Source organism: Scophthalmus maximus, chromosome 8, assembly GCF_022379125.1.
Source record: "Scophthalmus maximus strain ysfricsl-2021 chromosome 8, ASM2237912v1, whole genome shotgun sequence".
NCBI lineage: Eukaryota > Metazoa > Chordata > Actinopteri > Pleuronectiformes > Scophthalmidae > Scophthalmus > Scophthalmus maximus.
The window spans coordinates 6773422-6798303 of NC_061522.1; the positions used below are offsets into that span (position 1 = coordinate 6773422).

The window sequence follows — 24882 nt, forward strand, 5'->3', positions numbered from 1 at the left end:
AAGGTTTATTACAAAAAGACCAGCATCAACACAAGCCCTGCAGAGCTTGGACAGCATCCAGCCAAAGGGACGACTCTGTCCACACTTCGTAAAACATAGACTTTTATAGGACTTCAGAAGGTCTTATGCAACATCTGGTCATGCGAGGCAAAAAGAAGATTAGAGGGGGTTTCAAACTAAAGGTCAAAAGGTTACCAAGAGGCCCCTAACGTAACCATCCAAAGTACAAATGGTGTGGACCTTATCAACTGCTATCATTACATATGATGACAAAAATACACCACAAGTACTTGTAGGTTTTCGGGCGTTCGACTGTTGGACGTTCCCCATTGGTCGTTCTTTCAACGTGAACTGGTGAGAACAGTTTCTATTTTATCATCAGCGGGATGTTAACAGGCTGTGCTGCCGACTTTTTGCCTTTTGTCACTAAGTTGACTTCTGCTGCTCTGGCAACTTTGTAGCTTCTGTCCGTAGAAGACGTGCACGACCACTAGGACTCTCTCAGAACTTTCTCTCTGGGTGATCGGTATAAAAGTGAATGTAGACGAAATCACAACACAGACATCGTCTGCTACTTGATTTTGCATTGCAGAGCAGCAGCGCGTAAACGGCTCGGGAGTAATCCCTGTTCAACAAGTGGCGTCAACCGCCGGAGTTAAATGTAACACGTTAGACGAAATAGCCAAGTGAAAAGACGAAGATGAAACTAAGGAAAGTTTGACAAGAACAGGCTTGTGCGACGATCTGTCCGGAAGCCCGATGCCACGATGTGCCCTCATGTTCATACCATCATGTTCATCACCATCATAACACATTAAAACCACATCCTGCGGACACATCTGTCGCCCGGGGATTTAGGCTTTCCGTGAGGATTTGTTAGGATTTGTGAAGCAAAGACCAAAGTGGCCAGTTCACCTCAAAAAATCTTCAACTGAACTCTGGTCTTTGTATAAAGTTCTGGACGGAATGAACCGGTGCAGAAACTGCTGAGAGAGGAAACAGGGTTGTTCCCGAGAAACGGCGAGAGGCTCAGTGAAATCACCCCCTACCTCCGAGTGAGGCCACGCCCGCCGCCTGTCAGCGTGACGCCGCGGCGATATTTTCAGAGCAACGTGAACAAGTCGTGTCTCTCCTTCTCACTTGGCATACTGTTATTGCACACTTGGCCCTCGGTGGCGTAAGAGCCGGGCCGCCTTTATTTAGCCCGAGAAGGCTCTCATTTGAGGTGCAGCGTAAATGATGCAGTGCGCCGGATGACGCACGTAGACACAAAAGCGGTGGGAGAGGTTTCCCACCACGGCCGCCACTCAGGACATAAACAGTCGCCAGCATGCTGGCAACACGGCTGAGTCACCGACTCTCCCTCGCGTGTGACGTCGGCACCGCCACTTTAAAATCGGCGGCTCTCGTCCCCTCCCGGGAAGAAAAACACGGAGGTCGGCTCTCACTTGAGAGGCTTCGGTGCACAACTCAAGGATCAAACATTCAAGCTCGGAGAAACGCACTCTCACTCGCTCCGGGTTAAACATTGATGCCCTTCAACTTTTTTCCTTTCCCCCCCGAAATGTCCTGCAGAGACACACGAGGGTGTGGTGGTACAGTCGAGGCATCCACTTCCACAGACCAACACCACAGAACATTCTGGAAACTGCTGACTGACCGTCCCCGGCCGCAACCACGCTGCCATGCAAGAGCCATCATTTACCAACAAGACGGTGCCTTCTTGCACCAGCTCACCCTAATACTTACTCCCACACATGCTGACAGCGCTATTATCATCTCAAAATTACAGTACTCAACAACCAGCCGCCTCTCCTCTCTCTGTCTGTCTCTTTGGCCCGGAGTTGCATCTGCATGTATCGGCGAGAGCGAGAGGAATCAGGACGTGGTCGACGGCATCGCTCGTCCTGATTGATATGCACCAACTGTCCACATATAGGCCGCTACAACTATACCGCTGCTGCACAGGAGGAGGAGGAGGAAGAAGAAGAAAAAAAAAAGAGGAGGCAGGCGAGCACAGAGCTACAGCTCAGAGGCACAGATGAAAAGCCCACAGCTCATTCTATGATCCAGCTCCTGTGTTGAGCCCTCGGAAAACAGAGCAGCGCTTCACTCCCAATTAAACAGGCCTGCAGATGCGAAATTCTTCATCTCATGTAATCCGATCCAAACAGACACTTCACCGCTGCTCACGACAGAAGCCCATCCTCGTCTTTCTTTTGTTTTCATATATACACACGTGCTCGTAGCGCGAGACTTTAAAAGGTTGTGTTTGATAACAGTCTCTGATGTGTGACGTACGAATGAGAATTCATCCCTGGAGATGATAAGAAGGAGACGAAAAAATATACAGTCATTATGGTGTTTGTGCGCAGGCTTTTTATTTGGTCGTCTGTCGCTAAAGGTCACAGCGTTCCCGCTGAGCGCGGTGCAAGAGAAAAAAGAAAAAGTACGGAACACTACAGTGAGTACAGTGAGACATCACAGGGCCTCTCACATGCTGACGAAATGAATGGCTTGTTCCGCTTGTTTTGAAGATGTACGACAGCAGATTATCTCCTTTGTCCTCATCTTCGTATTCATTTCATCTGCCATTTCAAACACAAACACACACACACGTAGAAACTGTTGCAGACGGATCAAACAGACCCGCGCGCTGCGTTACCTCCTGTACACTGTACATGGCAGCGCGGACCGTGACTCAGCTCATTACACGGAGACAAAAGAGGGCTCGACAGTTTACACCAACCACTGCAGATATGTGCCCTGCAGGCCCAATCAACAGCACCAAAACATCTCCTTGATTCAAAATCATTAACTTGATGCATTCAATATTAACAGCACCGATTAATTACATACGGAGCTAATGTCTCATAAATAACGGAGAGCGGGGTGGACAGATGAGAGGACGGATGGATGAGGGGGGAGAACAGATGGATCTTTTCCTTTTTGCCCGTTTCGCTGCGTCGGTTCACGTCCCGTCTCCCGCTCAGACCACTACACTCCACTAATGGGGGTCTCGTGTCAAGAGCGCGGCAGTTGATGGTGACAACTTTGTTTAGGGGAACAAATGAATCTGTCCGAACCGCTGCCTGAGCCATCTGTTGACCGGGGCCCACTTCCACCAGAGCAACGACGGCCACGTGGCCCGGGTGTGAGGTCCAGCATCGCTAATTTCATCAAGTCTGTAATATCTGCACACACACACACACACACGCACGCACGCACGCACGCACGCACGCACGCACGCACGCACGCACGCACGCACGCGTCCTTCATCTGCGTGCTATTGTGGCAGGAGGAGAAAGTGTTTCTGCGTCGTCGCAGCAGATGGTCCAAGATATGCAATTTCTCTAGTATCACAGTTACACAGCGAAGAGCGAAGAGTTTTTTCCCGCTGTAATTTGACAGCATACAAGCGCTTCTGAAGGTATTTTCAAAATCCTCAACCAGCGGGACGAAACATAATCCAGCCACTGCACAATAAATACAAATATTTTTAACATGCATTGTCCCCTGAGGATTCATCTTTGGTGATTTTTTTGTTTTAGCACCACCATGAGGTGTGAAATATCAAGTTAACACACCGCCAAGAGATTTTCGACAGATATTAAAGTTCCCTAGAGAAAACATTTGCATGTCTTTTCCTCCAGTTTTCACTGAAATATCGCAGAACATCTACTGGATGAATTCCCCACTGGATTTTGTAGAGACATCCACAGTTCATTGACTATATATTCTAACTTAGTGTATTCATCTTTCACCATCATCATCACTTTGGTTTTTATATTGTTGACTATTTATTCTTCTATATTTGCCATCAGAGAGACGGAGCAACACAACAACAGGTAAGAATATTCTGCTCTACGAATCATAAAAGGCAGCCGTGTCTAATACAGATCTACATCCATCTTTTAATGAGCAAAGCGTCTGTCCTATCAGCTCCCTCCTCCTCCTCTTTTCTCAGACGCAGATGTGTGTTTTCTCCCCGATTCCCTTCTTTGTTTCTTATTCCTCCTCCCTCGCTCGTTTTGTCCTTCCTCTCTGTAGCGGCAGAAATGAGAAACGCCACCACTTCATATCTTTGAGTATATCTTTTCTTTTAAAGGCTCCCAAGGCTCTCTTACTGGTTCAAAGTGATTCTTTTGATATACTGCAGAACAATTTCATGCCCAATTCATTTATTCCCTCGGTACTTTAATTGTGAACTATTTCCAGATCCACTGTAAATTGTCGACCATCTAATGTCGTCGGAGTTGTGCTACCAATTCTTTGTCGAAGTTGAGTTTCTCCAACTTCCTCTGTAACTACTTTATTACAAACCCTTAATTACAGCTGTTCAAATGACACTTTTCTCCTTCTGAACAAGTTCTGGAAATATAAAACATTCATAGGTTTGAAGAACACTGGTCCCACACGAACTAATGAGTCTCGGCTCGACTTGGGTTCTCGTCAGTTTGTCGCCCTCTCACTCGCAGTGATTTTCTATCTTGTCATTAGTTTGCCTTTGGTCCAACAATCATTTGACTTTCAGATCTGAAAATGAGTGCCAACATTGTGAACTTCCACCAGTCACATCCTCCTTTCTCTCCTTTCCTAACCTCATAACTGCCAGTTTGCGCCACAATAAACATATTATCCCATGAACCATCGGTGGAAGTCACAGTCTCGTCCACCACAAACCACATCCGCCTCCAGCACAGAGCCGCCAGTCAGGGTCGCTCCGCCGCGCTGACTCCGACATGAAAGCGGCGGTGAGTGTAAATACAAAGCGACGTTTGTTTTTACTGGGTTTGAAGTACGATTTAGCTCTTTTGTAGATGAACATGGCTGTAAAAAAAAAAAAAAGGAAAGAAAAAAGAATGATGCTAAAAGATGAAAACATACAACACTCTTTCAGAAACATTTTGAAATCCAAGAGTTGGGCCATCAACTGTCTCAATTGGAATTTAAAAAAAACAGTTAGACTAGAGTAGCATGTACATGGAGCACTTGGGAGAATGAATCATGGAAAATAAATAGTATCATTATGTGTTTATTTTTGTGATATATGTTGCAGCTGGTTGAAAGTTAAATGAATGAATGATGTCTCAGTCGCACAAGACAGAAAAATCCCATCACATAATGAGCTCAGAATATCAAACGATTAACCACAAATACCTGCCAGGCGCAGGACGAACTCCGTATAAACAGAGGATTTTGGAGGAGAGCGCAGAAACTAAGCTGTTATGCAACCGTCTGCAGGGGGAGACGTCAGCGGTGTGCAGGTAATGGCCTATTTTGTCCCCAACATAACCACAACTGTACCATGAGCACCTACTGTACGTTCATTAGAAAGTGGCAGCACAGAGTGATAAGTCAAAATAAGTGTCGTTGGAAAGAAATCGAAAAAACGGAACGGAGGAAATATCCACAGATTTTTAACAAAACATGTCTTGGTTTAAATTTGCTTACTGCCCCTTTAAAGCCAAACTGCTGACTTCTGTGATGCTTAACATTGATCTAAAAAGTTATAAGACATAAGGTCTATTTTATCACTGTATTTCAATAATATTTCCAGATTGCTCATTACTGTATAAGATAATATACAATTTGTTTCTCAATTTATGGATATAAAATCTATAAAAATCCAGCTTTATTGCTGTTTCACCAGGTCGTACTAATTATTTCAAGTGTCTCAACCCTATTTGAACTTTTACCGTATATTTGACAAGCGCGTGAGCGACTGATCCGAAGATGAGGCCTTGTTCTCCTGTCTTCAGAGAGCCGCATTATTCACTAGGATGTTACCATTGTGTCACTGACACATCTGTCCACCACAATGCAGCACAAAGAAACTGTCTAGTGGAAACACTGAGCATGTGCCGGCTCACTCAGTGTCCACGTTGGCTCAGAGCCTCTCAAATCAGAAAATCCTGTTAAATCCGTGTTTCACAGGAATTGTGCCATAATAGGACACACATGTTATTCCTGCTAAACAAGGACACGCGGCTCCTGTAACTGCAGCACACGTGCACCGTGTGTGTGATATGACTGAAGTGAACTATCTATCAGGTTTTAATTAAAAGATAAACACGACAGGGGTTTTAACAAGAGGCTTAATTTCACTAACAGATTAATGTACACCTGCTCCTACAGGATGTTGGAGGCTGGATTAGTCTTTGATTGGATTCTATGGCTGTTGGGGCAAAGCAAAGAGGGTCATTACAACAGGCTGCTTGAACCACAGACCCCAGCAGCTCCCGAGGGGCTCAGCCTTCACCTCTTAATGCTCAGCGGAAGCTGAACTAACAGGTAGACTATTGAAAACATTGCAGGTGTAGACTGTGTAATGAAGACGACGTCCAACCAATCTTATAATCAATAACTGTGTCATTCATGCAAAACAACTCATACACTTAGGCCGTTCTGCATTAAAGTTGCAAGTGAACGATCGCGCCACAGCGACTGTCTCCACTTCACACAAGTGTTTGTACAATGAACGGCAGAACAAATGAAAATATCACTGAACAGCACGCGGATGAATGCCAAAATTATTGCCAGCTCATTTAATGGACTGATTGTTTGATTTGGATAAACAACCAAAAACATGCTATTAAAAACAGAAACCTGAAATGATTAATATCAATCTCATGTCTCTGGGTTGGGAATTGGTCCAACTTAACTTTGCATAAAGACGAGACATGGGGGAAACCGCCTGGCTCTGCACTGAGTGGAAAAAAAATATTCCTCCCCCCGACTAATTTATTTAGCCATTTTATCTTCTTTAATCTGCGCACGCACGCACGCACACACACACTAAATAGGTTTAACACTCAGAAATGAGAGTGGTATTAATCTTATCATCTAAATGTTGGAAAGAAAAGCAAGTGCAGCACAGATTCTGGCTGAAACCCATTTTTATGTTTCCATTTCCTGCTCAGTGTGTGAACTCTAAGCGCTGCGAAAGGAACAAACCAGTTCCTGAATGAAAATGGGTGAATATCCTCCTCTGCCTTTGGAGAAATTATACATTCAAAAATGTAATCCATTAGCACTCAGTCTATTATGACAACCAGCATACACTTCTTTATTAATGAGGACGAGAATAGATTCCTTCCTTGTGTTATATCACATTAATGCCTTCCTGCTGTGGCTCCGGATTTTCTGTATTACTTCCTGCATAACTTACCCACAATCCTCTGAGCGGCCAATGGCGCCTTTCTTGCATTTGAATTAATTGTGAAGCTCAGGTGTAGATTACGAGATGGTAATGAGCTCGAGCAGGGTCATCAGCGTGTTTACCATCTGAGTCTGATCAACCAATGGGCCGGTGTCCCGCTCCCCTCCTGACACGACAGGTAGATGCACCAGGTGAACAGCTCTGCACAAACAAGGCACAGCAATCAATAGTCAACACAAACACACAACGGCAGAATTTCTTTTCTGCAGCCTTTATCTACTGCTACTAAGCACTGGGCGGCTAAATAACCTTTTCGCCGGGTCCAGGCAGGCGAGACGGATGACTTTCCTAAATGAGGCTTCTGCTGACACTGGACTCTAAATCAATGGCGGTGGCAGGCGTTGAAATGAAGCCCCTGCAGCATGTGCTCACAGTTTCCTTTGGGGGAGTCGGCTATACCTCTCCATACATATTAATAATTTATGATTACCACACACATTCACTCATTCCTATGAGAACATACTGTTGCCATGAGCAAAATTATGATCAAATCCGGCACCGCATCTTCTCAATCAATGAAAACTGACTTTGACTTATGGGAGGTGGTCGGAGCCAGAATAGGGATACATTTCCTGTCCTTTTACATGGCTTGTAATATAAACTCAATGTATTTGTTTCACTGCACATGCTGATCATTTTTTTCATTGTTTGTTAGCTTTTGGTACAGACGACTATAAATACACAAAAATAACATTTAACATTAAAAGTTACAAAAGAAAAATAAACAAAAAAAATTATCAGAATAGATATGTCAAATAAAATTTGTTTAAAACAAGACTGGAATTAAATATGAATTAGTAGAGAAATATTAAATAATGTATAGAAAGGGGGCTGGAGCCAATCCCAGCTGACATTGGGCGAGAGGCGGGGTTCACGCTGGACAAGTCGCCAGCCTATCACAGGGCCACATACAGAGACGGACAACCATTCACTCTCACATTCACACCTACGGTCAATTTAAAGTCTCCAATGAACCTGACCCAATTCTGCATGTCTCTGGACTGTGGGAAGAAGCCGGAGAACCCGGAGAGAACCCACGCATACACGGGGAGAACGTGCAAACTCCACACAGAAAGGCCCTGGTTGAACCGGGATTCGAACCCAGAACCATCTTGCTATTTTCACAACATTATCACATTTAAAATGACCAAAAAACTCGCGTCCCAGTATGCGACATTCCCCATTTTGATGTGTAGTAAATGAGCTGGTACTTTTAAAAAACGTATAACATTTGGACGCTTTGATATTTACTTTTGTTTGCAGTCCTGCAGCTTCAGAGCAACATGAACACAAGTCCTGGAAAAGGGAAACATGTCTAACTGGTGTTTTCCTGCTTCAGATTGATCAGAGCCTTGACTGTGGACAAGAAATGAACGCTCTAATGGTGTACATATGTAGCACACTGTGTAGTATTTATGAGCATATGTCTCCATAATTGCCCTAGTCAACAAATTATTTGCTGGCAATTTGTTATCATCTGATGTTTTTTGCATGCTGAGATAGACAGAGGCACTAACCTGCTACGTAAGGGTTTTTTGCATTGAGATGCAAATGTTGTCTCTGGGATTTTAGCTCCTGGTCCGCGGTTCATTGTGTCTCCCCGGATTCCTGGTGCTCTGCAAGTTTATGATGTTATTTGTGATTCAAATAGACCCACCAGGGCATTGGGATACACGGAATTTGATGTAAAACTTTGGGAGGAATATCTTGGGGGGAGTTTTTTCTCTGGAGTGTTCTCCTATCCGACAAATTAATTTTGATGCGACAGTTCCCTCAAGTTTAATTTATTCACTCGGGTTAATGGCAAGTTATAAAAATCGAATTTGGTATTAAGAAAATAATGAGCAATTTGAAAAATGATAATTAATCCATTATGAAGAAATTTTCCAAATACAGAAAGTGATGGTGTGCTAATAATATGAAAAGCAATTTCCCTTTGACAGGTGGAAAATGACCTTGAATATTAGAATCTGAAACATCTTTTCAACAGAAATCCCGCTACATTACCTTGGAGAAGAGCTCTATTATGACAGTTTCGCTTGTTTCACAGAACCAGACGAAGGCGCTAAGATACTGTCCCACCCCACGTGTGATTTTACATAGCATGCACTCTACATACTCATAGGCATGCTAACATGAATGGTTATGTCCTGGTCTTTATTAGAAAAGGGACATGTACACTCCAGCCTCTGCAGCCAGACTCACGAACATCCCTTTCTCTCATGTTTACAGTATAATACTAGGACTAACCAGCTCTACACTTCAATATCAGAACAATATCACTTAATTATTTCCATGTATTCCACATGAGCTGGTTAGTAAGCAAGTAAAACCTAATCAATACAGCATTATAGCTGTTGATATTAGATGTACACTTAGCCTTTTCGCATGAAGCTGAGAGTTTCTTCAAAGTCTGCAGGCGGAAAGGATAAAATATCCACAGGCAATTAGCCTAACAAGCCGGTCCGACCCAGGTACACGGATTAATCTTGTGAGCCCCGGAGCCCCCAAGCGGTTTCTATGGCATCGCCGGCAGAACGTACGGGAATCGCCGAAGGACAGTCAGTTCATGCGGGAGCTGGTGTTCGTGGCAACCGAATCAAGTACGTGTGTTTAATGTACAAGTTTGTGATACAACTTGAGCAGTGAGAGTGCAGAGCTGTGGCAAGCTCCGAGGGCGAAGCTCATCTCTGTCAGTCACCATCCCTTCTTACATGTAAACTTTGTCACGCAGTTCTCAAGAGACTTTTCAACACGCTATGATGCTTTCAGTTGTACAGCTGGAAGTGACTTTGGTAACATACTGTATAGGAGCAGAGTAGGAGGGAGAACTCTTGACAATGTAGTGTAGCATATATGTCGTAGAGGCAAAAACAGTATGTCCCTTCAGACACGACAGTTACCATTTCATCAAAACTGATAGAATTAAAAGGTCCGACTTTTTTGCCTCCCGTCTAAAAGCACAGACTTATGTTTTTCTAAATATCACACCGAATTTTCGAAGGAGAAAGCGTGACAAACACAACGTTCAGCGACTAAAGGTGGGTGGGGCTAAGCGAACCGTCTATCATATTCATATTTCAGATGTGTGGATCGTGGGTGAGAGCTGACCCAGAAGATCAAAGCCAGACATGAATGAAATGAAAACCCAGAGGCTTCCCTGACTTCAGGGAGCGCCAGGCCAACGGTCCCCTCAAGACAGACGGCGGTGTCGGAACAGTGGCTGCTCCTTTCATCGCCAAACCTACAAGCATCATCACTTTTTGACCCCGACATCTGCGGCTCTGTCAATACCATATCTTTGTGTGTATGTGTGGTGAGCACTGCAGTATTTAGATCCACATTTTTTCCCAAGTAGCTGGACACATAATGGCCTGCACCTAAGCCACAGCAGCAAATACGCCGAGCTCTTCATATAATGGATGCACATTTACAATCATCTCTCACCTCGCTCTTTATCTCTCTGCCCCCTTTTCCCGCTCATTCTCTCGTCCCTCGCTCCGTCTCACAGGCTCGAGCCTGTAATGACGCCTCACTTCAGGATGAGCACGCTGCCATTTCTCATAATTACAGGCAGATGTGATTTTCATACAGCCTCCTGGTTGACATTTCTGAACGTACACGCACGCACGCACGCACACACACAGAACCAGAGAGGACGGACAACATAAATAAATTAGGACATCCTTCTTAGACCTACAGCTGCAAAATCCATGCTATACAAGGTGCAGTCACGCTTATACTTTTTCCGAAAACTCGAACACTAGGTGGTGGATTTCATGGTTTGCATACACACACTCGTAGTAATAGCTGTTGTTCAGTCCAAGCGTAACTGATGAAACAACGGGATTTCATAAATCATGGGGAACTTGAAACAGACATAGCTGTTTGGTAGAAGAATAGGGTTGAAAAGAATAAAAGCTGAAAAGATAGTTAGAGTGACTGAACAAAGCACAAAGTTGTATTCAGACACGACTTTGAGTTCGCTGTTCATTCTGTGGCGTCTGTGTAGATCAGCAGGACGTGAATATGACTACGGTCCGGATAAGTGTATTTGTTAACTCTCTGCTTGCTTGCTGTGAATTCTCAGAATATTTTCCTTCTGTATTCTCATATGTGCTGGTTTGGGCTCACTTGGACATTTTTATAAGAGGGCCTTGCAGGAAAGAAAAGAGGAGCAACATTTGCGGACATTTACGTACTCACGTTGAGAAGTTCAACGGTCAGGAGAACGTCCAGGCTTCAGTGTACGTCTGAAAGCAGCTTAATAAAACTCCTGGATGAATTGAAAATATATCACATTTCGGGTAAACACAGAGGAACCACATCCTGCAAGCTCGGACGATGGGTCATGCCGGTTCCAGGCTGGGGGCAAAGCTGAGGGAGGTGATTGTTTTTGACATCACAAAGTTACAGAAGTCCTGGCGAATAGGAATACTAGCTGTATGAAGTACTCTGTGGGTTGCACGCTTTGATATTTTCACAGCATATTTTTAGCGCTTATACTTTTCTAATCAAAAAGATGTTAGGTATATTTTATCATTTGATTGTCATCAACAATTATTTGAAATCGGTGACCTCTCATGCATACTGCAGCGTAAATCCAAAAAAAACCTAAATATCCCAAAGAGGTCTTGTTTTCATACACACGGTGGACAAAATGACAAAATTTGACATGACACACAATATCCCTTTCACATATACATTCACAACTGCTCCTTGTAGAGTTATGAAACTCCCGAGCCATTTCCTGAAATGAAGCTATTTTTCAACTTTGCAAGTTTGTGCTCCTTGACGGATGAAGGACGTGGAAATTTGTGCTCTGGCAGTTCAGACACCAGATATTCGGTCTCTGTGGGGCTGTGTTAGTTTCTTTGAAAACATAAAAAACTTATTAAACTTGATTTTTCAGACATCTTTTAATGCAGTGGGGAAAACATGCCCAGTGAAATTCTTGGGTAGCCGCATTTTGGAGAATTTTTACATATTATTAAATGTTATTTTGACCCCCAAAGTTTGCTCATATAGAACATGAAACAAAGCCATCACCTTTGAAATATCAACTGCTCTAACTAACGGAGGCAAAATACTCTTGATTTGAGTATGAGTTATATATATTATGGCACATACTGTATACAGTATGTGTTAACATGAAGAAGTTTCATGATATCAAAGCTCCGTCAAGTAGTCTTTTCTTCCCATCAGCCTCGATTAGCATTATTCCCCCTAAATGCCCTCGTCCCACATTTCAACGCCCAGGTTCTTTTCAGCCACCGTGACATGTTTCTCCTCCTTGTTTTGAGGTTTAGATACAAAGTGATGGAGTGACAAAACACTGTCAATCAAAATGTGTTTCATGACCACTTGAGATTCCTGACCGGTCTTGGAGTGTGAAAACATCTGAGGCCAAGTCTCATCGAGAGACTGCACAAGCAAACCTGACTCGACTGTGAATAGGCCGTGGAACCCACTCTCAACTTACGACTTTTTTTCCCTGAGAATTGTCTCTATAAAATGGTGTTTTGCAGTAAAGCTTCAGCCCTGTTCCCATTCCATTGCATTAATGCTAAGCTTTTGGATGCGGACAGCCTGTTTGTTAAGTCTTTCAATTAGAGTGTATAACGCACTGTGTTCCTTGCCAGGAATTTGGTTTTTGAGATGTATAAATACATGGATAAACACTCTTATTTACCTCAGTGTTCCCCAAACATAATCACCAGGCTTTTCTCCATGCTCAGTGCCCTGCATGAAATTAGCTCGCTATTGATTCCTTAAACATCTCCCCACAGATCTCAGCATTGCAGGGGCCTAATTGGCCAAACCGTTTTCAAGCAACGTGACAGTTTTGCACTTAATGTTGTCTGCAGCAGGGCGACGGATTGCAGTGGAGCCGTGCAACGACATTATACCGGGCCCTCTTTTTGTTTTTAATCACAATTCACATCTCTGACTTGACGAGCTGGAATATCGAGGCCTTGATGTGACATTTGGTGACATTTAGCACTGGAATGTGAATGACGGGGGTTTAACATGAAAGGTCACGCCGCGCAACAGTTTGCCCACCAGATTTGACACACAGCTACATTTCTCTATTTGTGCACAGATTTGTACACACCGCTGGATTGTCCAGGATCCAACCTGCAATGTCTGATGAATTCTTGCCCTTTGAGTTGGTGTGCTGTTTTTTAAAAGTGCAGTCCCACATGTTCCAAACAATTTCCTAGAAAGAAGCTGATGTCTGACTGTTATATCTCAGGAAGATTTCTGCAAAGGACAATGTAGGCATTAATAACAGGGTAGAAGAGACAGTGATCAATTGGTTTACTATATATTTACTGGCAGTATAAACTTCTATTCCCAAAGTAACCATTTTTAGTCAGGTGAGTTAGTCTGTGTAGTTGTAAATTACAGGTAAAGCAAACAAATGTGGCAAATATTAAATAGTAACTCATCTATTTGGGTTTGAATAGGTCTCTTTCTGTTTCATCCAGTCGCTAAGACTTTTGTAAAACTGTTTTAAGGAATTTACTCTACAAAAAATGCTAATTAACTCTATCTTTCCTGTGAGAAACAGGGAATTCTAAAAAACTGAAACAATGATATAGAATATCAGATCATTATCTCTCCACTCCGTGTAATTAATGCCAAACCACGTAGTTCTTCCTGAGACACTTCTGAGTCAATTACAGGATTAATTAATTACAGGATATATCATTTAAATTGATGTATGTGTTAATTAAGGAGGCATTAGATCTTCCAGTAGGATCCTTGTTGGATTTGGACTCACTGGGAGCAGATTATTGTAAACTTAACATGTTCTCCTCTGCAAAATTTTTCTCCTCCACCAACCCTAGTCACGGGTTCTGCGACATCGTTCACGGTTCGGTTCCACAGTGGCTTCTAATTGGACAGGGAGCGAGGGAACACTTGTCATGTGATGGCAATGACAAGAACAGCAGCGTTCGGAGCCACGCAGCCTGTGGGAGCGCTCGCCAAAAAAAAAATCTTCTGACAGAATCGATGTGTGCGACTGGCCCCATCAAGGCCACAGAGAGCCCAGTTCAGCTCGACTAATTACTGTTCCTTTTAAAAGTTAATTGTTCTTGGTTCACTCCTGCGTTTCTGTCTTTCTTTCCCACTTTGTTTTTATTCACAGAGTTACCATTATACTGAAGAGTTTCATTAAAGCTGCTACAAGTTTTTCTGTACTTTCTTGCTGGGAGCGGCTGGTGGTGATGCATACATAACTTACAGCCTCTTGAGTCGTGCTGCCTCTTCGGGGCAAACTGGACACTGCAGCGACGAGGCCGACCAGACCTTGGCTAGCTGTTGCTAACTGCAACAGAAGTAGAGAAGTGATAGAAGCAAGAGAACCACAACTAGAGTTAACATTGGTGAGACAGCTCTTGGTGCGATAAGGATTGATGTTGAACATATAGCCCCTGTAAGTGTTACATGACAGGATGACTCCATCAAACAAGGGTTTCAGGGCAAACAACAGATATTGATTGACTGTTATACAGCCGGCTAACATAATTAATAATTGTGACATGATATTTAAGAAGCAACAGACGTCACATTCGGCTGTTGTTTGTGAATTTATTATATTAATACTGAATTTACCAAATAATACCATATAAATACTTTTTCATCATTTCATTACTTGAAATGAATATTGAAATTACTTTTCGTAATATAATACAATATAAATTATCTTGATGTGCAATACACGTTTTCAGTATGCAAACATCTGTGATAACAAAAAACAGCTCAGTCGTGTCATTATTGTGCTCCCACATCAACTCCACCCTGACATGGTCCAGACTCAGCACCTCCTGAAGAATTGTTTACTGCCTGAGAGGAGCCCCTTCACCAACCTGACTGACACACACACACACACACACACACACACACACACACACACACACACACACACACACACACACACACACACACACACACACACACACACACACACACACACACACACACACACACACACACACACACACACACACACACACACACACACCTCTCTCTTATTGGGAATCCAGGGGGGGAGGCTTCAAGCTGGGCTGCACAGCTCTGAGCTGACGCGAGGAGACAGACTGTTGCAGGTAACCAAGGGGGCGTTGACCGGCTCGGCCTGTGGGGAATCTACAGCGGGAGCTCTCGGGCAGGTGGGGGGCTCACTGCAGTGCTCTCCTCCAGCAGGGCAGCTGATAGATTGTAGCACGCACTGCCAAGACACAAGCCAACAGTCCTCGTCACAGCATTCTAAATATAGCAGTGACTCAACAAATATAACCCAGAATTAAGAATAAATGACTTAAAAAATGTGTCTTAACATTACGAAAAAGTTTCTATCCATCCATTATCTATACCGCGATGGATGCGGGGGAGGGACTGGAACTTATCCCAGCTGACATTGAACAGTTTGCCAGCGTGTCGCAGGGCTGACATATAGGCTACATCCATACTACTATGTTTTCATTTATTAATGAGAAGACGTCATCATACTAAGTGAAGAGTTGAAACATCAGTGTTCTATAAAAAATAAGAAATGGAAATGGACTGAGGTCACATAAGGTCAACAGAGTATGAGCTGCTACAGCAGCAGCAGCAGCAGCAGCGTTTACGAAGGAGCTTGTTGAAAAATGAAGACTTGGTAGAAGTGTCCAATGACGGTTTGAGAGAAGACACGGGGGGTGAATTGTGCATGTGCAGGATAAAGAGCAATGTAAAGCTACCGCAGTAACCGTGACACGGCTGACAATATCAGAATGTGACATATCACAATATTGATTCTCACCCTGCCTGATTATTTCTGCCATGCTTACGACTTCAACTCTAGTCCTGTACATTCACAGATCCCAAATAAAATAACTGCCTCCAGTAAAATTGTGGCTGCTATTAGTTCTGCCTCCAAACCAAGGCCTCAAACTCACCGTGTGCGTGTTGTGGAGGTGAACTCCTTTCAGGTCAACACTGAAGTTAGTTCAACTTTTGCTTTACAACCTGGTGCATATAGTACAGCCTCTTGAGAGAAACACTGCAACTCCCACTACTGGAAATAGACTTTTGGAGTCAGGATATGACTCATGTCTATACCAAAATGTACAGATTAAATGTCTACCACTGTATCACACGCAGAGTTTCATATGGTCCTTGTTAGATGATGATACAATAGTAGTTTACACAGACATCTGCAAGACCTTGACAATTATTTTTTGTGAAGGGAGGAAATGAGGCAAATAATGAGTCAACTGGGAGTTCTTGTGAAATAACTAAATTAGGAGTTTTGACGCAGCGAAGTTAATTCACGTTCAGCTGGACTGTAGCAAGTACCTCACAGTTTAAGTGCAGATAGGGGGGATCCTCCTTATGGTTTCACAAACATATACAACCCTCTCCCTCTACTGTTTTTAAAAATATGTTGTTTGTTGATGCTGTGGTCAAGATTGTTTTTGTATGGTCAATTGTCCAATATTGTTTTTAATACTGTGGATAAACTGTTGTAAAGACGAAAGGCTTCCAAATTTTCAAATTAACTAACAAACATTTGATTGTGTTTTTGATGAAATGAAAGAATATAGAGTGGGAAAACATTTGTATTTTCCTTCCACGGTCTTTACAACATGTGTATATCAGAGCAGAGTGAGCAGAGCATTGTTGTGTTATATGGTATATTACAGAGTGAGTTTGTCATGTGTGAGATATATATAAAACTTTTCTAAAATAAGCAACAAAAAAAATCATTTTTGAAAATATGAATATTTCATTACCCTTTGTGCCAAACTTCTGCAGCAACAGTAAAAATGCATCAATCACCTTAACTTGGTTACCATTGATTGGCTGTATGTTTAGCCCATATTACACTGTCATGTCTGAGACACCTATATTTCTCAAGAAAAATAGAAATTGTTGTGTGGAGTCACCCCTAATGGAATTTCAATTTATCCTTTATGACAATAAAAGATGAATCACTGAGTGAACTGGGGCACCAGCTAAGCTTTTAACTCTCAAAAGGGTGTTTTGCTTTACCAGATATAAAGTATTACTTCCACATCCAGTGTAACTGGGAATGACTGGACCAAACACAATGGAACAATTTACCACTCACAACTCATGGGCTGTAACAAATGATCCAACAACTTGGTGGTTTACCATTAAAGTTTAAGTGCTCATTATTTTGAGGAGGGATATTAAAATGGTCCTTTGGGAAGCAAAACAATCTTTACTTTGGAGCTTGGAATGCATTCAGGTACATTTAATATTTCACACTGAAACTGAGGGATTGTATTAACAAAATAATTTAATTCACTCAGTTATCAGTTAATGAATTCTCCTCATTCCTTTTTTTATATTTTCCAGCTTTATTTTCCGAATTGTGAAAAGTGGCTAATGAGCATTGTAACTGGATAAAATGGTTAATGTCTTTCAGTGATGCCCCCAAGTGTGTGCTCGCAGAAGTCGCTATTTAAGTGCGGCGGGGAGACGGTTAATCTCAGGTGGGTGAGTCCACTGTGGTTTCTGCTTAATTAATGGCATGCCATCTGTCTGTCTCCGGAGGAGGGAAACCACCAGCTACTCAGGTTTTTGATCTCACCTGTCTGTCTACGAATACGTGTCTGTGTGCATGTCTGTCAGTGTGAGTGGGTGCACATATGACTATACAAGTGTCAGTCCTCACCTCCTCATTTTAGGGCTGCTTGAATGGAATGATATCAAGTCATCAGTATGGGACTCACTTCGGTGAAAAAAAAGAAGAAAGAAAAGGTCGTGTTAACACAGTAAGGGGACTTTCTGAATCTGTTCTGCTACAGTAAAAACCACACTATTGTCTAAAATATGATGTTATACTGTAGCATTAATAGTTTCAACCAAATCCATGAAACATAATTCTAGACTACACACAAAAGTATGGTGACAAGAGTGACTTGTGCTCTGGTTTATACTTTAAACTGCATGACACTGACCATCTTGCACCGAATGTTGTGCGATGCCTTTATCATCATCATCACCTTTTACTGCCTCCCTCTTCCACCCATTCAAAGAGTCAGTTAATGCACAGCGCCATTAGTCTCGTCATTGATCTCCCTCCTCGCTGCGGCAGAGGCCTGAGGACTGTCTGCTGTCACTGCTGCTGCTGACGTGTCCCCTTTAAAAGTCAAGGTGAACGCGTCAGTGTCTTGTGTGGGAGGAGAACGCAACGCAGATCAGGAATACTGCATCTTGAAACATCCTCCGACAGCAGAGGTAAAACACGCCTGCCTTTCACTTCAATCCCACCTCCCATGAGAAGGCTTACAGAGGGAGAAAAGATTCACCCAATAGTTGGATGGGGAAAGAGGCAATTTAAGTTGTCATTGAATACAGCAAAAGTCACTCTGTCCCTGTTTCTAAATTTCTTTTCACCACTGGCTGAATCTTAATTTCAAAACTGGCACTCATTCAAACTGTAGCTTTGTGCAATGGATCGTGGTTCAATATGACTTTCTCCAATAACATAATATCATTGTACTGAAGGTGTGTGTAGCCCATATGTGTTTTCAGGGGCATTTTACTATAAACCTTTATTTAACCTTTATTAGTAATTCAATGATAGAAAAAGATCATATTTACTGTACATGGTCAGCATCTTAAACTTATACCTACAACCTTTAAACTGCACATTTCAAACACATTTACTTACATTATGTTTAAAAGACAGAGCATCAAATGATCATGTCCACGACTGACTGAGGGTTTGGTAGCAACACTTATTTTGACTAATAACCAAATATAAAAATGTCTTTTCTACAAACAAAACAAAGAAACATGTATTTTTCTTATCCGGTATTAATTGTTGTAGTCTGCCATTGTAAACAAACAATAAAGCAGTAACAAAGAACAGAGACTTGACAGGTTCAAAAGGTGCTCGCTCCAAAACCGGCACACCAAAATTAATAAACGTCAGCACATGTTGACCTCAATCTGGCAATTTTTATGATCAGCCTGGTCATAAATATCAGAGACATCTCTTTTTAACGATTTTGGGACGGACCCGGTGTATGAAAACAGAGACACAGATAGTATCCTCAGGATACATTTTGAATCTGAAAATGTATTTTTGAAATGCACTTTATTACAGAGCAGGGTTGTTTTTGTTTTGATGGATGTGGTAACATGGAATGACAGCATCTATTTTTAGGATGCAATATTGGGGGGAAAAAGAGCTCCAATGCCACTGAAAACATTTTTTATTGTGTTTTATTTGTGTGGGTGCTGCTATTCAAACTGACAGACAACAACTCTGCTGGGTGATAGATAGTTACTAAAAGTTTCCAAATGAGTTAGTGAATCTGCGCTCAGCATATTTATTACTCTGCAGCACCATGAACTCTAGTTTTTGAATCCACAGACACCTGCGGCAGCTCAAAATTGACTTGATATCCTGTGGGATTTTTTGTTGTTTTTATTTAACATTATTTTTGAGTCAAGTAAAACAGTTTGTTCAAATATTTGAGTTTTCACAAACACAGAAGTTTTCTAAAGCATCTGTATTGTTATTGTATGAATAACTAAGTTGTGTTCTATACATATAAATGCTAATATTCATAACCCATTATATCTATTTTAGGGGTCTATGTCTGGGGGCTGGGACCCTTTAAGAGGTCACAAGATAGATATGAGGGGTCACAAGGAAAGTCATCAGGCAGCAAAGAAAAGAAAATATTTTTCTCCAACACCAAATTCTAAATATTTTTTTCTATTTTTGTAATCTCCACTCATGTCTTAATTAATTTTTTCTTTGGTCTTTGTTGGAACTGCTTTCATGTCCAGAAGTATGTGGACTGTGCTGATGGTTTGCAAGTAGCGATGGTTTTATTTAAAGTCGGTAAAAACCATGAGGATGATAACCACCATCTGTGATTCTAATTAGTACTAATTAATTAATTACAATATGAAAAAAGAGGCGATCCCAAGATACTTTTTTTTTTGTTTCTAACCAACAATCCAAAACCCCATGATTTAAAAATGTGTTGTGTATATGATATCTAACAGAGAAAAGCTGCAAATCCCCACACTTGAGAAGCTGGAGCCAATTAAATGTGACAATTGGCCGGATTAATAAATTACCAAAATTGTTGTTCCTTCTTGTCCTGTAGAAGAAAGAAAAAAAGATTAACTGACAGATATTTCAATTCATATAAATTTCACAGGTCATTAATACAGAAATAATAACAAGCTGATGTGCTGTGTATGTACAGAACAAATAATAACCTGATCTTAAAAAGGCAAATCAATCAGAAGGAACAGAGCAAAAAGAAAAGTGAGTGGAGGAATGCAGGCATAGATTCCAGTGCTGTTTGAGTGCTATAGTTCATATACTGTTGGTAATGTACAGTACAGTCAACTGAAGAACAAATCATGTTCTGCCTCAGTTCAGTTCAATACTAGGGCTCTCAAGTGTTTGCTTTATATTGTTCCTGAATCACCCTGATGTATCGGGAACGACCTTGACTTCACAGCCTCATGGTGCAGATCCCCGTGAAAGACAGTGAACATGGAGAGGGCGGGTACGTGGGGAGCCAAGATATTGTATGACAACTGCTCTACTTGTAGGTTAATACCCCCTCATCTCTATGTCTGCCCCTTCATTAATCTCCTCGCTCTCGTGATTTCTCTTTCTTCCTCCCTGTCAAGAGGTGCTGCCTCTCTGGGATTTTCCCGCAGTCAACACTGTTAAAACAACCACTTGCAGCCTTCTACAGCAGCAAAATATTAAATTCTGATCACGCCAATACAGTCATAATTGCATTATGATTTGAAAAATAATTTACGCTGTTGTTAGACAGTCGCTGATGAATGTGTGAAGGTATGACCTGCTGGGGAGAGGCAAACGACAGGACTAATGACACTACAGGCTGCAGATTAGCTGCGGCCTTATAAGGTCAGGAGGAACTGCAGCAAACTGATAAGACACACACACACAAAAACACGCACACACTGCAATTATCCACAGTGGTAATAGGCGGTTTACACATGAACACGAGGATGATATATTCTGTTTCTTAGCTCTTCCTGCCGTCCTGAGCACCATGACTGGACCCAGTACATGAGGCATAGCTCTTCCATGTCCACCAGCCTTTACATTCCTCCCTCCTATTGCCTCCCCTGATTTATTGAAAGACACCGACCTTTGGTTCCAGGGGAGCCAGCCGCACGGCCCCTCGCGCCACATATTGCCACAGCGAGATTCCACGGCCCTGAGCTGGAGTCCAACTAACTGCTACAGATGCTGCTGTGAATTAAGAGGTCACAATAAATTATACGACACCTTTGCCTTGTTGAGTCAGGGCCGTGTGAATGTTGACAAGGCAGAGAGGGTGTACTTTGAGTCTAATTTCATTTTTGTCAAAACATTTTGGGAGTTATAACACTGTATAATGTTATTTACGACACACACGACCCCCGGGAAAGACACAAATATACCACAACAGTATTTCCTCAATTTTATTGTTGGGTGGATTGTCGTTGATTGATGACTAAGGTTTTATTTAAAATATGTTTCAATTATCCTAGTTGATGGAATACAGATATGGTGCCGTGGTAAATCACACAGACAGTAACCTGGACCGTTCGTGAGATGGAACTAAATCACCTGGCTGTCAAATTTTGCATCCAAGGGTGTTTGTTAATTTATATTCCATTTCATTTTGTCTGAACAAAATGCTTTATGGAAAGGCAAATAATTTCCACCGGAGCCAAAAGTGGCTTCCTGTGCACAGTCCTTCATCAATCGCTGCACAGTGGGTGAAAGCGCTGCCAGAAGGAACCACGCTGATAAAATAATGTGGCTTCAAGCAGACCTTGATACAAATACAGCAAATATGAAAGACTGGTCTCAAAATGCAAAAGACTGAAAAGGGGGAAATGTTGGAAAACAGATTTTCTGGCCCGGATGGTGTAGTTACTCTATTACTCATCTACAGGAGGAGGTTAACAGGACAAAGTGAGAAAGAGAAGAAAAGAGCTGCTAAATGGGAAGAAGCATTATCAAACATCATGAATTTACATTTGAAAGATTATTTCAATGGTCCTCAAAACTGAAATCCAGAAGTCTTCAGAATGATTTAAAGATGTCAATGAATTTGACTTGGTATTTGAGAAATCCCCAGCAGTTTAGTGCAGCTGGCTTTAAACACTGTGAAACCCACGAGGCTACGCTGCCTTTGCTATTGCGAAGAAGTAATTCAGAGGTGCGAGTCAGGAGCAGCGGCAAATTCACTATGTCCTGGCATTTAAGTTACAATCAAAACACCCCATCGTAGTGGAAACTGACCCATATTCTGAAAGCGAACTCATTTAAGCTGCTGAGTGTTTTTATTGGGTTTATAAAAAAGCTAAATCCTTCGCTTTGTTTCATCGTTTTGGCATAAGATGTGACTATGAACGACAATGTCCCTGGTTGGTGCCCAGTCGTGGTCCCTGGTTGCGTTCCAGTTCCCATCTTTCTCATTGCCTGTTATTTCTCTACTGTTGGAATTCTAAAAAAAAAAAAGGTGTAGATTATCAATGAAATGAGGAAATGACAACTAACCCTTTTTCCACTCCTTGGAAGTTGTAGTGGACATCCTTATAACTGTATACACACACAGGGGTATACCTTCATAAAGATAGATATATGCATATACACAAGCTAGAACCGGTAATTTAAAACACAGTTGCAGTTTTTTAGTGCTGATAATTCAACTAATAGAGTTTCAAGTCCATCGGGGCTTTGGAAGAGCTCCAACTTCAAGTCACCAAACATCATCTATGCAAGGAAATGAACTGGGCTTTTTCTTCCAGAACCATGGGCACCCCAAATAACTCCTCCCCTCTTTTTCTACTCTATGGGAATTATTTAAGGTTTTTATGGCTCACCAAAAAAGGGGAATGAGAGAGGAGGAGGAGGAGGAGGGATGGAGTGAGAGTGAAAATCCTCAGTCAGCTTACATATCAAGGTTGTGTTCTCCATCAGTGGGTTTGAGGGATTGAGAAAAAGGAGAGAGATCCAGTCTGCTGGGCACAGGAGCTCAGAGGGGGTGGCATGGAAGAGTATGCACACGCACACACACACACACACACACACACACACACACACACACACACACACACACACACACACACACACACACACACTCGATTTGCAACTCAACCCACACCTGCAGAGGAATATTTGCCCGTACTGACTCTTGCTCAGTATCCATCCACTGCTTTCTCACTTCACTTCTCGCTCACTCAAGTGTTTCCCATACTCTTCACCGACTGCGTATTTCCCCACTGGTATTTTTAAATTCATGTACTTCATGTAATTAGTTGGACTGACTGAGGCAGCATACGAAATGTGTTGGCGTTTGTCTGCATACAAACAGCACGTCTGATTGGTGGTGAATACTGATCACCGGTCGTCTGTCTGTCTGTCTGTCTGTCTGTCTGTCTGTCTGTCTGTCTGTCTGTCTGCCTGCCTGCCTGCCTGCCTGCCTGCCTGCCTGCCTGCCTGCCTGCCTGCCTGCCTGCCTGCCTGCCTGCCTGCCTGCCTGCCTGCCTGCCTCTGGGGTGTAAATAGGGTGAGTAAAGAGTGACTGGGGGACAGGTGAGCGCAGCCTTACAGGTTCATTACTGGCTGGCAAAGTGGAGCACTCCAGGGCACGATGGTTGGAGGTAACGCTTCGGGCCCTCCTCATCAACATCCTGTCACCTCCGTTTTCATACTCTCAGGAACGGCACAGCGGTCGCCCCCAGGGGGGAAACTGCCTTCCTAAACAATAAGTCTGCACCTAGAAGTGAAAACAAATATGAAGAACAGCATTGTTTGGTGACATAGAAAATGAAGAAAGAAGAAAAAGGCAGCATCAGCTGACTTTCATGTGATTTTGGTACACATTTTGTAATGAACAGCATCATTCACCACATCCCAGTCAGTTTTTTTTTAGAAATGGAATGTATAACATTTCTGGTTTCATGTATCTGTTATGGCTTTCAGACTTTCGTATACTCTTCTGTAGCAGTTATATTCAAATGTGACAAGATCATTATAGATAGAGCTGCAATGCTAGCGAAATATGTGGCACTTGATACACAGCAGGGAATGATAAGAAGTGAGAAGAGTGTTTTCAGTTCTCTAACAGGCTCACCCCTGCTTTTCACTCGTCTTCAAATGTTCTCATTTCATCATTAGATTGTTTGTAGACGTCTGCTGCCTGTTTTAAACATTCAAAGAGCTACTACGATATCTGCTGCATGTAAAGCATTCTGCTGGTTATCTGAAAATTTCGGGAGACTGATATTGTAATATTATTGCAGTTTTGAAAATGTTTTTACTCTTTAAGTCGAGTAACTTTGGCTTTTGATTGTTGAAAAGAAGGACGCTAAAATGTATAAGGGAGCTGAGGAATTACAGAGTCTGTTAATTATCGACACTGGGAGCAAGTATTTATCCATCAATGATCTAGTGCCAATATCCACATATTGATTTTACCAACAATGACAACATTGATTTCAGACTTGCTGATGTGCCTGCTCAGAGAACGACATGTACAACTGGCAACACATTTGTGTTATAAAGTGTATACAGTCTTATAGTCACGGCTGCAATCCTATTAACTTTCCCCATTACAAGCGCAGTCTGA

The 24882-nt window shown here is 42.3% G+C and overlaps 1 long non-coding RNA gene across 2 annotated transcripts in view; it reads right to left on the reverse strand.

Annotated features, from left to right (window-relative positions):
* Nucleotides 1-24882, reverse strand: part of LOC124850472 — an 80946-nt gene that overhangs the window by 5264 nt on the left and 50800 nt on the right. The window contains exons 2-8 of one of the 2 annotated variants that reach the window (XR_007031328.1): nt 23863-24030; nt 21406-21509; nt 20345-20367; nt 18247-18383; nt 17916-17972; nt 15255-15461; nt 14475-14558 (exon numbers count right to left, since the gene is read on the reverse strand). This is a non-coding gene — a long non-coding RNA (uncharacterized LOC124850472). Of the gene's footprint in view, nt 1-12159; nt 14559-15254; nt 15462-17915; nt 17973-18246; nt 18384-20344; nt 20368-21405; nt 21510-23862; nt 24031-24882 lie in introns of those variants that run through there. The other variant, XR_007031327.1, reaches the window with a different exon arrangement.